Genomic DNA, 13,344 nt, shown 5'->3' on the forward strand with positions numbered 1-13,344 from the left:
TGAAGATGTTGAAGGGGGTTCAGATGAAGAAGAAGATCCACGATTCAGGGCATAATCGCCTCCAGCCCACATGCATAGTGTGGATCTATCTACAGATGATGCGTTGGAGTTTCCAGATCTATCACACAGAATGCGTGATCGTACAAGTTCGCTATTGGATTCGGGTGAATTTGAAGTTGGTAATGAGTTTTCCAATAAGGATAGTTTTATTGGTGCATTGAAACAACATAGCATCAATAACGACGTTAACTACCACGTGGTTAAATCCAAAGCTGATAAGTTTGAGGCGAAATGTGCAATGCAAGACGATACATGTTCATGGAAAATCTACGCCTCGTTGAGGAAAATGGCAGGGTTGTGGGATATAAAAAAGTACAAAGGTCCACATACATGTGCTGCAGGTACAGTATTTAGGGTTTTTGAATAATACTGTTATTATGTAATGTTGTATTATTTAACGTTCTTCGTTGACAGGTATTTCACAAGATCATCCCAAGATGGATTCAGTTATGTTAGCTACCTTAATACTACCCACGATGAAGGCAGATCTCAAGACTTTAGTGCCGGTCTTAATTGCCAATATTCGTAGCCAAATGGGGTACACGCCCTCTTACCGCAAGGCTTGGATAGCTAAGGAGAAGGAGTTGGAGAAGATGCCTAGTGGGTGGGAGGCTCCATATAATGAAATATGGCAGTGGTGTCAAGTACTAGAGAGATACGTCCTAGGTCGCATAACAGACCTTGAAACGAAACATACGTACTACAACGGTGGGCTGTTTGACGCACTTCATTATCCATGCGCTCATGTAATTGCAGCTTGTCAGAATCTCTACTTGGATCTGTTGAGCTATGTCGACGAAGTGTACAAATTACAAAACATGTACAACGTCTGAAGACATGTATTCCCACTAGTCCCAGATGAACGAAAGTGGCAGTCTGTATCGCTTGCTCCCTTTAAACTGTTACCGGATAGAGAATTACGTCGCAAACCAAAAGGTCGACCTTGCTCCACTAGAATACGTAACAGTATGGATATTCGAGAAACAGCCAATCAACAGAATTTGTGCGGATGGTGTAGGAACCCAGGCCATACAAGTAGATCATGTCCAAATCGCAATAGTTGAACATTATTGTAAAAAACTATATTGTATTATTTATATTTTTTAAAATGAAATAATATAGAAATATTCAAAATATTTCCTTATTTAAAAGAATTTCTATTTTATTAAAAATATTAAAGTAAATTATAATTACTTTATTCAAAACAACGTTTTATTTTATTAAATGAAATAATATAGAAATATTCAAAATATTGCCTTATTTAAAAGAATTTCTATTTTATTAAAAATACAAAAGTAAATTTCAAAGTAAATTACATGAATTAATATAAAAGAATTTCTATTTTATTACATGAAATAATATAAAATATTCAAAATGTTTGTACAAATATATTAAAATAAAATCAATCTCCATGCTGCACGGATTCAATTGCCACATGGTAGTAAATCGTGATTCTGTACTGGATTCCTCCTTTGTCCATCTTTCGGTGGGGGTTGTGGTTGCTCCGAGAGGGATTCTGATTCCTCCGGTAGGGGATCTGGTTGTCGATGTTAGGAGGATGACCCACCTTGAGATAATAGTGACTGTGGAGGTGTTTGCATCACCGACGGTGAAGGTGTTTGAAACCCGTAAGGTGATAGGGATTGGTAAAAAGAAGAGCTCCCCGACGGCCCCTCGTGTGATCCCTCGTGCGACGGTGGCCTATAGATTGGCGGTCCACTCGGTGTAATCGAAAATGGAGATGAACTGGGCCATTGACTTCAACCTGCCATAGGACTAGAAAAAGGAAACATATAAGGGTTAGGATGCATAAAAGGGCTAGGATACGCACCTGCCATCGTCTGAAAAGGTTGTGCTATGGGTGTCGTCGGTTGAAGTGTTGGGTCAGGTGACTGTGTCGGTGCTGTTGCTGGGCCCGGTGATTGTGTGGGCGCTGTTAATGGGCCTGCGTCATCGTTCCTTCTTCTTGGATTTAAAGGGCCACGTCGTTTCCTTTGGACACGCAATTGCTACTGCCTCTTCTCTTTCGACAGTAAATACGGCCTGTCATGGATCCTAAACCATGGCATGTAATCTGACACGCACGCTAACTCTGGAATGATGATCGGTTCTCGAGTAGATATATAATCATAATGATCTTCCCACATTTAGATATAGTGTGACCAGAATCTTGGCCAATCCATATGCAATTCCCGTAAGTCGATTCTGTGATGATCATCCAACACCTTAGGTGCCACGAGAATTGATTGTCGGAATTCAAATTACTGTAATACTCTGTCCAACTGGTGCATCTCCACGATCGCAAAGTTGACCAATGAGACTTTCACATGCCAAGCGTTCGGATTTTGGAAGTATTCATCCAGAATTACTGCCTGAATTGCCAGATTTTCGTATGGTGTCCATTAAAACTATATGAACATAATGAAAATAGTAGTTATATACATAATACTAAATACTAAATACGAATCAACTATCTCATTATGTATATCTATTTTATTTAATACTTACTTGTGCTTCCGACTGTTGGTCTAATAGAAGCAGTATATCTTCAAGAGAGGTAGGTAATCGAGCATAACTTGTCGAATGGTTCCACCTAATTAAATAAATTTTTAGCATACAATTATATTTTAAATCTACGTAATAATTGTAAAATCTAATATAAAAATTACCTCGTTATGAGTGGGAATATATATGGGTGGTTCACTTGATGACGTAAAAATAGAAAGCGAAACCGTGCCCATGACTACAGTAGTGATAGGCAACCTCCGATTTTCGCTTTATTCGGTCGCGTTGCCCCGCACATCTCTCGGTACAATGTTTCCAACACGGCAGACCCCCAATTAAATTCACCAGCTGCTCTAAAATCAACGAGTTTCAACGGCCATCTCAGATGTACAAGGTTCCGTGACAAGTCCGACATCAGATAACCTCTAATGATCTCAAGAATGTATGCCCGAGCATATCAGATTCTTTCTAGTTCGGTAGAATCATCATCCGGCTCTGGGAATGTGTCTCGTAACCAGCCCATCTCGATCCGACCTCCGTTAATATTCTCCGGAATAGCGCCCAAAAACTCGTAGCATATTGCTCCACAATCACCAGATTGAATAGACCCGGTGACTGCGTACCCGTCCACCGGCAATCCCAATTGCAAATTTACGTCTTCCAACGTGATAGTACACTTTTCACATAGAAGATGGAATGTGTGCGTCTTGGGTCTCCACCTCTCTATCAACGCACTAATGAGTTTCGGGTCCAACTTGCATCTCCGACCTATCGTCACCACGTGCCAAAAACCCGCTTCCCGCAGGTAATTCTCTATCAACGGTGATGGAGGACCATGCATATTACGGATATAGCATTGCAATATCCGATCTACAGACTTTTATAAGAAATAATAAAATAAAAATGATTTAAAATTGCATAAATGAAAATAATCTTAAATAATATTTAAAAATTAAATTTAACACTTACCATTTTCATTTGTTCGACGGATATGTGCTTGTTATCGAGATGAATTAATTCTCCGGTCATTGCTAACACGATCAAATTTTTATGATTTAAAAAAAATTCAAAAAAATAAAATTAGATCTTTATTTAAAATAATTAAAGAGAGCTTTAAGAGGAATTTGAGAGAATATTGGTTAGAAATATGAGAGAATTTGAGAGAAAGAATTTAAGTGTGAAAAAAAAATAAAAGAGGGGGTTTTTATAGTTTTTTTTACCGTTGAGGGGATACCAACGGCTATTTTTTTTTACAGTTGGTACTGTAGCGACACGGGGAAAATGCTTCCTCAAGGAAGTGCTTTGTCCACGTGGACACAAAGCGCCCCCTTAAGGACGTGTTTTCTGTCCACGTGGATAAAGCGCTTCCTTGAGGAAGCGTTTTCCTGCTTTGTCACCTAACAATGAGCTGACGTGGACGCGTTTTTGAGGAATTAAGCCATTTCGGTAATTAATTTTTTACCAGGCCCATTTCAGTAATTTAAAAAAAAAGCTTTTATTAGTATTTTGCCCCAGGGATTTAATCTATAAATTTCTCGTTTTGATTGGCAGTTAAAAACGCCTGAATGTGGCAGCACCAAACTTTCAATAAGGTAAATTGCTTCATAAGCCATATTGTTTATTATTTTCTTTTATTCTTCTTTAACATCAAAAATAGATAGGCTTCTTACCAATCAATCCAAAATATTTTTTCTACTAAAAAGTATTTTTGTAAAGAAGTCGATTTCAATTAGAAATAGATCTTATTTATTTCTTGAAAAATAATTTTTGTTCAAATTATGTCTAACATAGCGATTAACGATATTTATAATAGTTTTCTTTTACTAACATTATATATAATTTAACTAATAATTATAATTTATAAATAATAAAATTTTTCTAATGCTTTTATAATTATAATTTTATACATGTCGTAAATCAAATTGATAATAAAATTATAATTATTTTTCAAAAATAAATGAAATTTATTTTAGTTGGAATTAGCTTTTTACAAAAATATTTTTGGTAAAAAATTTTTTGACTAATTGATAAGAGGCTTTCTATTTTTTGTGTTAAAGGGGAATAAAAGAAAATAATAAATAAGAGGGTTTATGAAACAATTTACCCTATTTAAAGTTTGGTGTTGGCACCCTTAAAGCCTTTCTTTTTAGCTGCCAATCAAAACGTGAAATTTACAAATCATGTCGTTGAATATTTTAGGTCATCACATTTTAGTATGGTGCCGCCAATATGTCAAGCGGCACCGTCAGAACATTATAGCAAATGTCTATTTTAGTAATTACTCTGTTTTTCATACTTTTTTTTCGTAATTAATTATTATTTTTATATTATTTTGGTAAAAAAGTCGGGTTATTTACTCCTTAAGGTTTCGATTACTAGTTGCCACCAACAAGATTAGGTTGATTTAAATAGTATTGATAATATTTGGGTGGCTATTTCACTTAAGATTGTAGTAGTATTTCTTGTGTCCATATGGGTTTAATCGTACTGGTTATCTTCATAGCCTTACTGGTTATAATATTTTTTCTGGTACTGATAATTATCTTGCTTGTATTTGACTTCATTTTCTTGCATTTTTGGGATGTTCTGGACCGACCGAGCCACAACTTTTCATTTAGTTTTTATAGACAACGTCGCTTGTTATAATAATTAAATTATACAAGATGCTGGGGTAGACTGTGGTGGTGGTTAACATGATGTGTGGTGTGAAAAGACACTAATGATAGAGTTTTAAGGTGGTGTTTTAGCAGAGTGATGCTATAAATTTGTCTATGTTCCCTTTAATATTGGAAAAATGGAGTATTTATAGGAGAAAGAAGGTTTCGAGTAGGTCCCTCCTATCATCACTATTTCTTTAGTAGAGTCTAATTTAGACCGAGCTTAGGGCATGATTAGGGTGTACTCTAATAGCTTCTGAAGTTGTAAACATTAATGAGATTATATATAATGTGACACATGTCCTTGATGGTGTCTAACGATGCTCTCTTTTCGTGATGCAGGGATATCCAGGTATGAGAGTATCACAATAATAATACAATATATCTATTTAACTAAGCTTGATGTCATAGATGAGGTAACACTAATTTAACAATTATTAAAAAAAATAAATATAACTAGATTATAGCATACCTACGATGTGGGTGAAAAAATTACGTGATGAATTTATTTATTAAAATTTTACATAAAAATCAAATAAACCTTTAGTTAAAATAGTAAAGTAAAATGTTTAAAATTAATTGTGGAATAGGTTCAAACCACATCATAATTGAGATATTTTTCTTATACGAAGATATAAAAGGAAATATAACCTTGTACATAGAAAAGCATTTTACTAATTTCTCAATTGAGTTGGTGTATGGTTGAGTCATGACACTTATTCATTCAAAGACTTAACTATAACCATATAAATATAGGTTTGTTATACCTTAACTGCTAAGGCCAAGCAATGAACCTAATGAACCCCTTGGAGATACCCTTCAGACATATTCTTTGGAAGCAACCCTCGAAGGCAACCTTTTGCCCAACACTCAAGAGGGTCGAACTTATTAACTACCCTGCCAAACTTCAACCACCACATCCCATCTAAGATGATTGAAAAAATGTCATACCGTTAACTTATAGTTCCAAACCACTTGGCCACTTGTCTCTAATTTTACGGTAGAAGTTTGACACGTAACAACCCTTATCTTCTACCATCTCCAACCACCCTACCTAACAACCCTCCGCTTTATACTAAACATGGTGAATTTCACATCTTCATAGTCATCTCTACCTTGTTCAATTAAGCCATTAACATTTGGTTTGGTAAGTATAGAGTCATTCTCGTCATGATATCTTTTTTATGGTGAACCCAAAAGCTAACATCCCTACCAACCAAGCTAACCAAAACCAAACTCAATGCTAACCAAAGAACCAGAATTTCAGAACTTACTATTCTGATCCTTATAACTAGTATTCCCTATCGTACCTATATTAGCAAAGATACTATGAAGCTAACACCAACCACCAATAACCAAACCAGACTTATACAACCTAAAACCAAAATGCCGGTTTTCAACAATTTTTAGAACTCCAAGAGTAATTTTGAAACTTACAAGAGCAGTTCATGTAAACCCAGGAATCCTAATAAGGGCAACAAGAAGCCTATCAACAATAATAGGAGGTGTTGCAACAAGATATATAAGAACCGTTAAATGTTTACAGGTAATAAATGAAAAGGCACAATGATGAGGAAGAAAGAGCCTCCATCCGCCAAGAGCGTGACCATAAACCCAATCGTGAGGCCTTACGACATAGGGGAGTGGTAGTTAACTTGAAACTAGTAAGGAAGCACCGCCTTAAAAGGACCTAGAGTATGTACCAAACATGTGTCAGTTAGGGAAGAGACAATGAAAAGTGAAGTGGAAATTCTCCGAAAGGAGCTGTAAGAGTTGCAAACTACACAACTTAGTTACGATGAATGGACACCTGAGACCAATGGTCCTTGGCTCCCCACATCACTAGCAAAATGTATTTGACCAACTTCAATCTCCAAAAGATAAAATTTGATGGGAGAAAATATCCTACAAACCACTTTTCACAGTTTAAAAGCTATATAAAATTTCTGGGAGCTTTAGACGAGCTGAAATGCAATGTATTCCTGTTAAGATTCGAAGACAATACTAAGAACTGGTACAACTCCTTGCAACCATAGTTAATCAATAGTTTTGAATAACTTTCTAATATCTTTGTGGCCCATTTCCTAGCTAATAAAACGACATTAAAGTAAAAAAAAAGTTTACTAGTGGTAAGGCAATAGCCTGGGGAACCCCTCGGGGAATTTACAAGGCCATCTCGACATTCATTGCTAGTTCCGATAATCAATTCTTGAAGTATGCTTTAATAGTAAAGAAACCAGAAAAACTATTTCACTTGTATGATATGGCCAACAAATACATTAAAACGGAAGAAATGGATAGTGTTGCAAGTTCAAGGTATAACTCTAACCCATTATCCCAAGAGTACGACCAAAGATGAAAGAAGAAATCAGGAAAAGAATAGAAAAAATGAACTAGAAGTTGCAAGTACAACAAGGGGAACAATCATCCCACAAATCCTTGAAACCTTAGAGGTGGCATGTAGAGGGATGTGCCTTGGAGGAGCTTCAGAGGTAGCTCAATTACATAAATAGTAATTAAAAAACAAAGGGCTACAGGCCTTTAGAATCAGTTTGAGGTTTACACCCTTATCAAAACTTCTATCTCAGAATTCTTGTGCTAGGTGGCACACTTGGGAATCCTCAAGGCACATATCAAAACAATTTACATCATAAAACTATTTATTAATTTAAATAAAAAATATTCAAATCCTATCATAATCATAGTATATATAAAATTACTGACCTTATATTAAGCTTACAAAGTTTAAAAATCAATTCGAGAACAATCAGGGACTTAATCGAAACAAAATAGGAAAATGTAGAAAAACTTGAAAACATGGGTCATGTGGCTGTATAGCCAGGCCATGTGACATAGCCCAGGCCGTGTGGCCCAGGGACATGGTCATATGGCCAAACCGTGTACAATTTGAAGTTTGGGTCACACGGCTGTATTGCAGACCATGTGACTGCCTGTGTGCAAATCGAAATAAGGTCACACGACTGTGTCGTAGATCGTGTATGATTTCAAAATAGGGTAACATGGTCATGTCGCCAGACTGTGTAACAACCTCATGCCGTGTGGAAAAACCTACACTTAAAAATCAGTAAGACACGATCGTGGGAGGAGACCGTGTGTGGCATACGGTTGTGTGACAGCCTGTGTCCCAGGCCGTGTGCACTTAAAATAACTTCCAAAACAAGCCAAAACAATGCCCATTCCTTAAGTGCCAAGCCAGACCAATTTCAACCATTCACATACCTTCAAAACACATTCTATCAAGCCTAAAACATACCAAAACATTCAACCTAAGTGCCTAACCAATGTACCCACATTGGTACCACAATTTAAACATCCAACAATCACGCACTCTACAGTCTCAAGTTAATACCTTAAAGATGTACTTAGCATACCTAAATCATTCATTTCATCACATCCATTTAATCACATTTCAGATTATCTTCATAAGGCATAAACCAAAAGACCAAAAGCATTTATAATCACAACCTAAAGCCAAAGGTATCAAACATATTTACATAACTTTTCCCAAACCAAACTCCAAACATCATCAACATGAACAAATTAACCAAAAAGCTCTTAGTACATGCCATTTATAACCAACATCAAAATGACCAAATCTTCTACGGTGATCAAGGATGGATAGTGTGTATGTGGTTTGAATTTATTCTAATCGATTGAGCTTTCCGATGATCTACAAGGAAATAAAACAACTAATGTAAGCAACTGATGCTTAGTAAGCTAATACAAATTTAAACATATCTTACCTAACAAGAATCAATTTATGCACAAATTATAATAAGCTCATGTAACCATACAATTCCTAAACACACTACAATTTCCCCGAGTTAGTAAATTTGTATACATGTGAAACATATAATCACACCATGTCATTTAACATTCATTAACAACCTATGCAAATCAAAACATTCATCTCATGTTCATAATATATTATGCATATTTCACCTGATACATATTACCTGAATAACAATTGGTCGAAGGGTGTCATGACGTCTTTCAGCCACGGTCTTATTTCTTCCTGATCTAATGTCATAGTGTCTTTCAACCATGGTCTTACAAATTTGAATCGTAATGCCATAGCGTCTTTCAGCTATGGTCTTACTCGTTTGAATCGTGATGCCATAACGTCTTTCAGCTTTAGTCTTACTCGTTTGTATCGTGATGCCACAACGTCTTTCAGCTATGGTCTTACTCGTTTTCAACCAACGAATTCAATCATCATATATATATATAAGCGTTAAATCACAAAAAATGACTATTAAATTTAATTAAATTACGAACTTACCTAGACAAAAACAATAGCGAAATAAGACCAGGTGACTATCTACTACTTTGGCTTTTCCATGATCTTTGTCCGATTGATTTGTTTCTTGATCTAAAGAATAATTTTTCATTCAACTATTCAATTCAAACATCACAAATAATTAAACTTAAGCTTATAACCCTTTTCAATATAAAATAATAAAATTAGCCTTAATATTTTACTCTTTATGCAATTTAGTCCCTAAACACGAAACTTACGAATTATCCACAATCAAGCAAGATACAAGTTAGAAGATTTCGATATAGTCCTATTGAGCTTCCATTTTCAAAATTTCACAAAATTCCAAGAATTTTATTCTTTTAACAATTTAATCCTTTAACATCTAAATAACAAAAATCACTTTACAAAATAGTCTTATTTATCAACCATGCTTAATAATCTACCACAAAACTTTACAAACACCTTAAACTCATCAATGGAATAATCCAAAATGTTTAACAGTTTCACGAAATAGTCCCCGGGTTAGCTAAATTAAGCTAAAACGAACTCAAAAACATAAAAATTACTAAAAACGGGCAAAAATTACATACCATGCATCAAAGACAAGCTTGCTCGACTATCCCTTTAACTAAAATGGTAGTTTTGGTTCTTAGCTATGGTAAAATGAAGAAGATGATGGCTTTCCATCATATGTTTTGTTTAATTTTATTTAATTATCAATTTACCATTCTACCCTTATAATTTTAACTTAATAATTAACAAAACATTGACCATAATTGTCCACTATCCAACTATATGGTTTATTTACCATTTAAGTCTATTAGTTTTATTTCCATTTCCATTTACCACATTTAACTAATATAATCTAGTTTTTTTGCAACTTTTACGATTTAGTTCTTTTTAACAATTAACATCTAAACGTTGAAATTTCATAATCAAATTTTAATACGACCTTGTAATAACCCTATAAATAATAAATAATTAATAAATCACTAACACACTAGTCGAATTATGGTCTTAAAACCACTATTTTTGACACCATTAAAATTGAGTTGTTACACTCAATCTTTCGATCATTGTGAGAAATCATTGTTCATTTGTAAATGAATTCATGTCTCATTTTCATTTTCATTTCCATTTTGAGAAAACCAAATTTATGTCCAAATGATTCCATTTTCATTTTCATTTAGGAGAAAATCATAATCATTTCCTAAATGTTTCTCATTTATCTATTTCTATTCATTCTATTCATTTTGATTCAACACACTATTCATTTCTAGTTTCAACGAGCTAGCGAAGGGATCGATTGGATATATGCAATTGAGACTCAAATTATTTATAATTAAGTTTCAGCTTTTTAGCTATTAATTATAAACTTATTTAGTCACGAAATTATTCCACTATAGTATCTGACTGAGCTCTCCCCAACGGTATGCCATTACGAAAGTAACTCGATTACTGCTCGTCTAATGACTTTGTTATAAGTGTGTTACCCTCATAGATTATCCTTAATCTCTTTGGGATAATATTCATTCTCCCAATATGATTCTACTTTATCTCATGGTAACAATTACATCTTCCTTAATGAAAAGTCAATTACTATCAAATAGTAATTAAGTCATTCATCACAAAGACGAACGACCCGTAGCCACGTTTACTTTTTATCAACCATGTAATTCCAATTAGAGGATATCATTTACCCATGTCTTGGGCTATGAATTCCATTGTTGGTAATGCCACCACATACTGCAAAAGTAGTACACCCAGCACACCTACTTTCGGTTCCTTATCTATTTGAACTCAGGCTTTTACTTAAATCATAGTGTACAAGTTACACATGCATAATCTGTTATCCACTCAAGATTTAGGTACACCACACTATGAATGTCACAAGTGAATAAATCCATAAACGGATTCAGGATCTATCCTTCTTGGGTCCAGTCCGATGTACTATAACTCTAGTCACCACATCTATATCTCTATCTTTTGGGAGTCATCCACTTGATGCCCAAGATAAAGCATCTCTTAATTGGACTTGATAGACGAAATTTATTCTTTTAATCGGTTTGATCATTTTTATTAGACTAAGGACATGTTTAGGTTCATCTACTAATATAATGTATCTTTCCAGTATTACAATCCGACTACGTAATATCGCTTAGTATTAGTTTAAACATTATATAACTAATGAGCAACATTCGCAACATGTGCAAAAACCATATGGAGACAATATACAAAATATTAATGTAATTCATGAATAATTTTATTAACCAATCTATTCGAAAAAATTCCAAGTGTACTTAGACAAAATAATACGCTTAAGGCACTAGATCCAACAGTTATGCCATAGAAAATTGTGTTTATCTATAGGATGCCATTAAAGATGTTGTTTGTAAAGGTTAGTTGACTTAGTTTGTGGATAAACACAACTATAAAGATAGGGATTAAACAATGTTCCAAAGGGTAAACCAAAGTTGTCGGTAAACAACAACCCACTAGGGGTGTGATTCACGTGATAGTTTGGGAGTTTCCATTCCCAAGAAAATTCATTTTGAAGCAAGCCCCTAATTAAGGATTAAAAGATAAGTTTCAATGATATAGACTTGTGACCCTAAGTGAAATGGCTAATGATCCGCTAGTAGTAATAGCATGAATAGATGATTCTAATATGGAACGAATCTTGATTGAAAGTGGTAGAATTGTGGAGGTGTTGCATATATGATCTCGAATACATGGATTAGAAAGTCGGGCCCCATATATGGCTTTGCAAACCGGTGATTAAGGTAAAAGGGTCCATTATCTTACTTGTAACTATGAATGATAAGGGACAGATGCCATAACGTCTTTCACTTTAGTCTTACTCGTTTGTATCGTGATGCCACAACGTCTTTCAGCTATGGTCTTACTCGTTTTCAACCAACGAATTCAATCATCATATATATATATAAGCGTTAAATCACAAAAAAATGACTATTAAATTTAATTAAATTACGAACTTACCTAGACAAAAACAATAGCAGAAATAAGACCGATGACTATCTACTACTTTGGCTTTTCCATGATCTTTGTCCGATTGATTTGTTTCTTGATCTAAAGAATAATTTTTCATTCAACTATTCAATTCAAACATCACAAATAATTAAACTTAAGCTTATAACCCTTTTCAATATAAAATAATAAAATTAGCCTTAATATTTTACTCTTTATGCAATTTAGTCCCTAAACCTGAAACTTACGAATTATCCACAATCAAGCAAGATACAAGTTAGAAGATTTCGATATAGTCCTATTGAGCTTCCATTTTTCAAAATTTCACAAAAATTCCAAGAATTTTTATTCTTTTAACAATTTAATCCTTTAACATCTAAATAACAAAAAATCACTTTACAAAATAGTCTTATTTATCAACCATGCTTAATAATCTACCACAAAACTTTACAAACACCTTAAACTCATCAATGGAATAATCCAAAATGTTTAACAGTTTCACGAAATAGTCCCCGGGTTAGCTAAATTAAGCTAAAACGAACTCAAAAACATAAAAATTACTAAAAACGGGCAAAAATTACATACCATGCATCAAAGACAAGCTTGCTCGACTATCCCTTTAACTAAAATGGTAGTTTTGGTTCTTAGCTATGGTAAAATGAAGAAGATGATGGCTTTCCATCATATGTTTTGTTTAATTTTTATTTAATTATCAATTTACCATTCTACCCTTATAATTTTAACTTAATAATTAACAAAACATTGACCATAATTGTCCACTATCCAACTATATGGTTTATTTACCATTTAAGTCTATTAGTTTTTATTTCCATTTCCATTTACCACATTTAA

Source organism: Gossypium raimondii, chromosome 3, assembly GCF_025698545.1.
Source record: "Gossypium raimondii isolate GPD5lz chromosome 3, ASM2569854v1, whole genome shotgun sequence".
NCBI lineage: Eukaryota > Viridiplantae > Streptophyta > Magnoliopsida > Malvales > Malvaceae > Gossypium > Gossypium raimondii.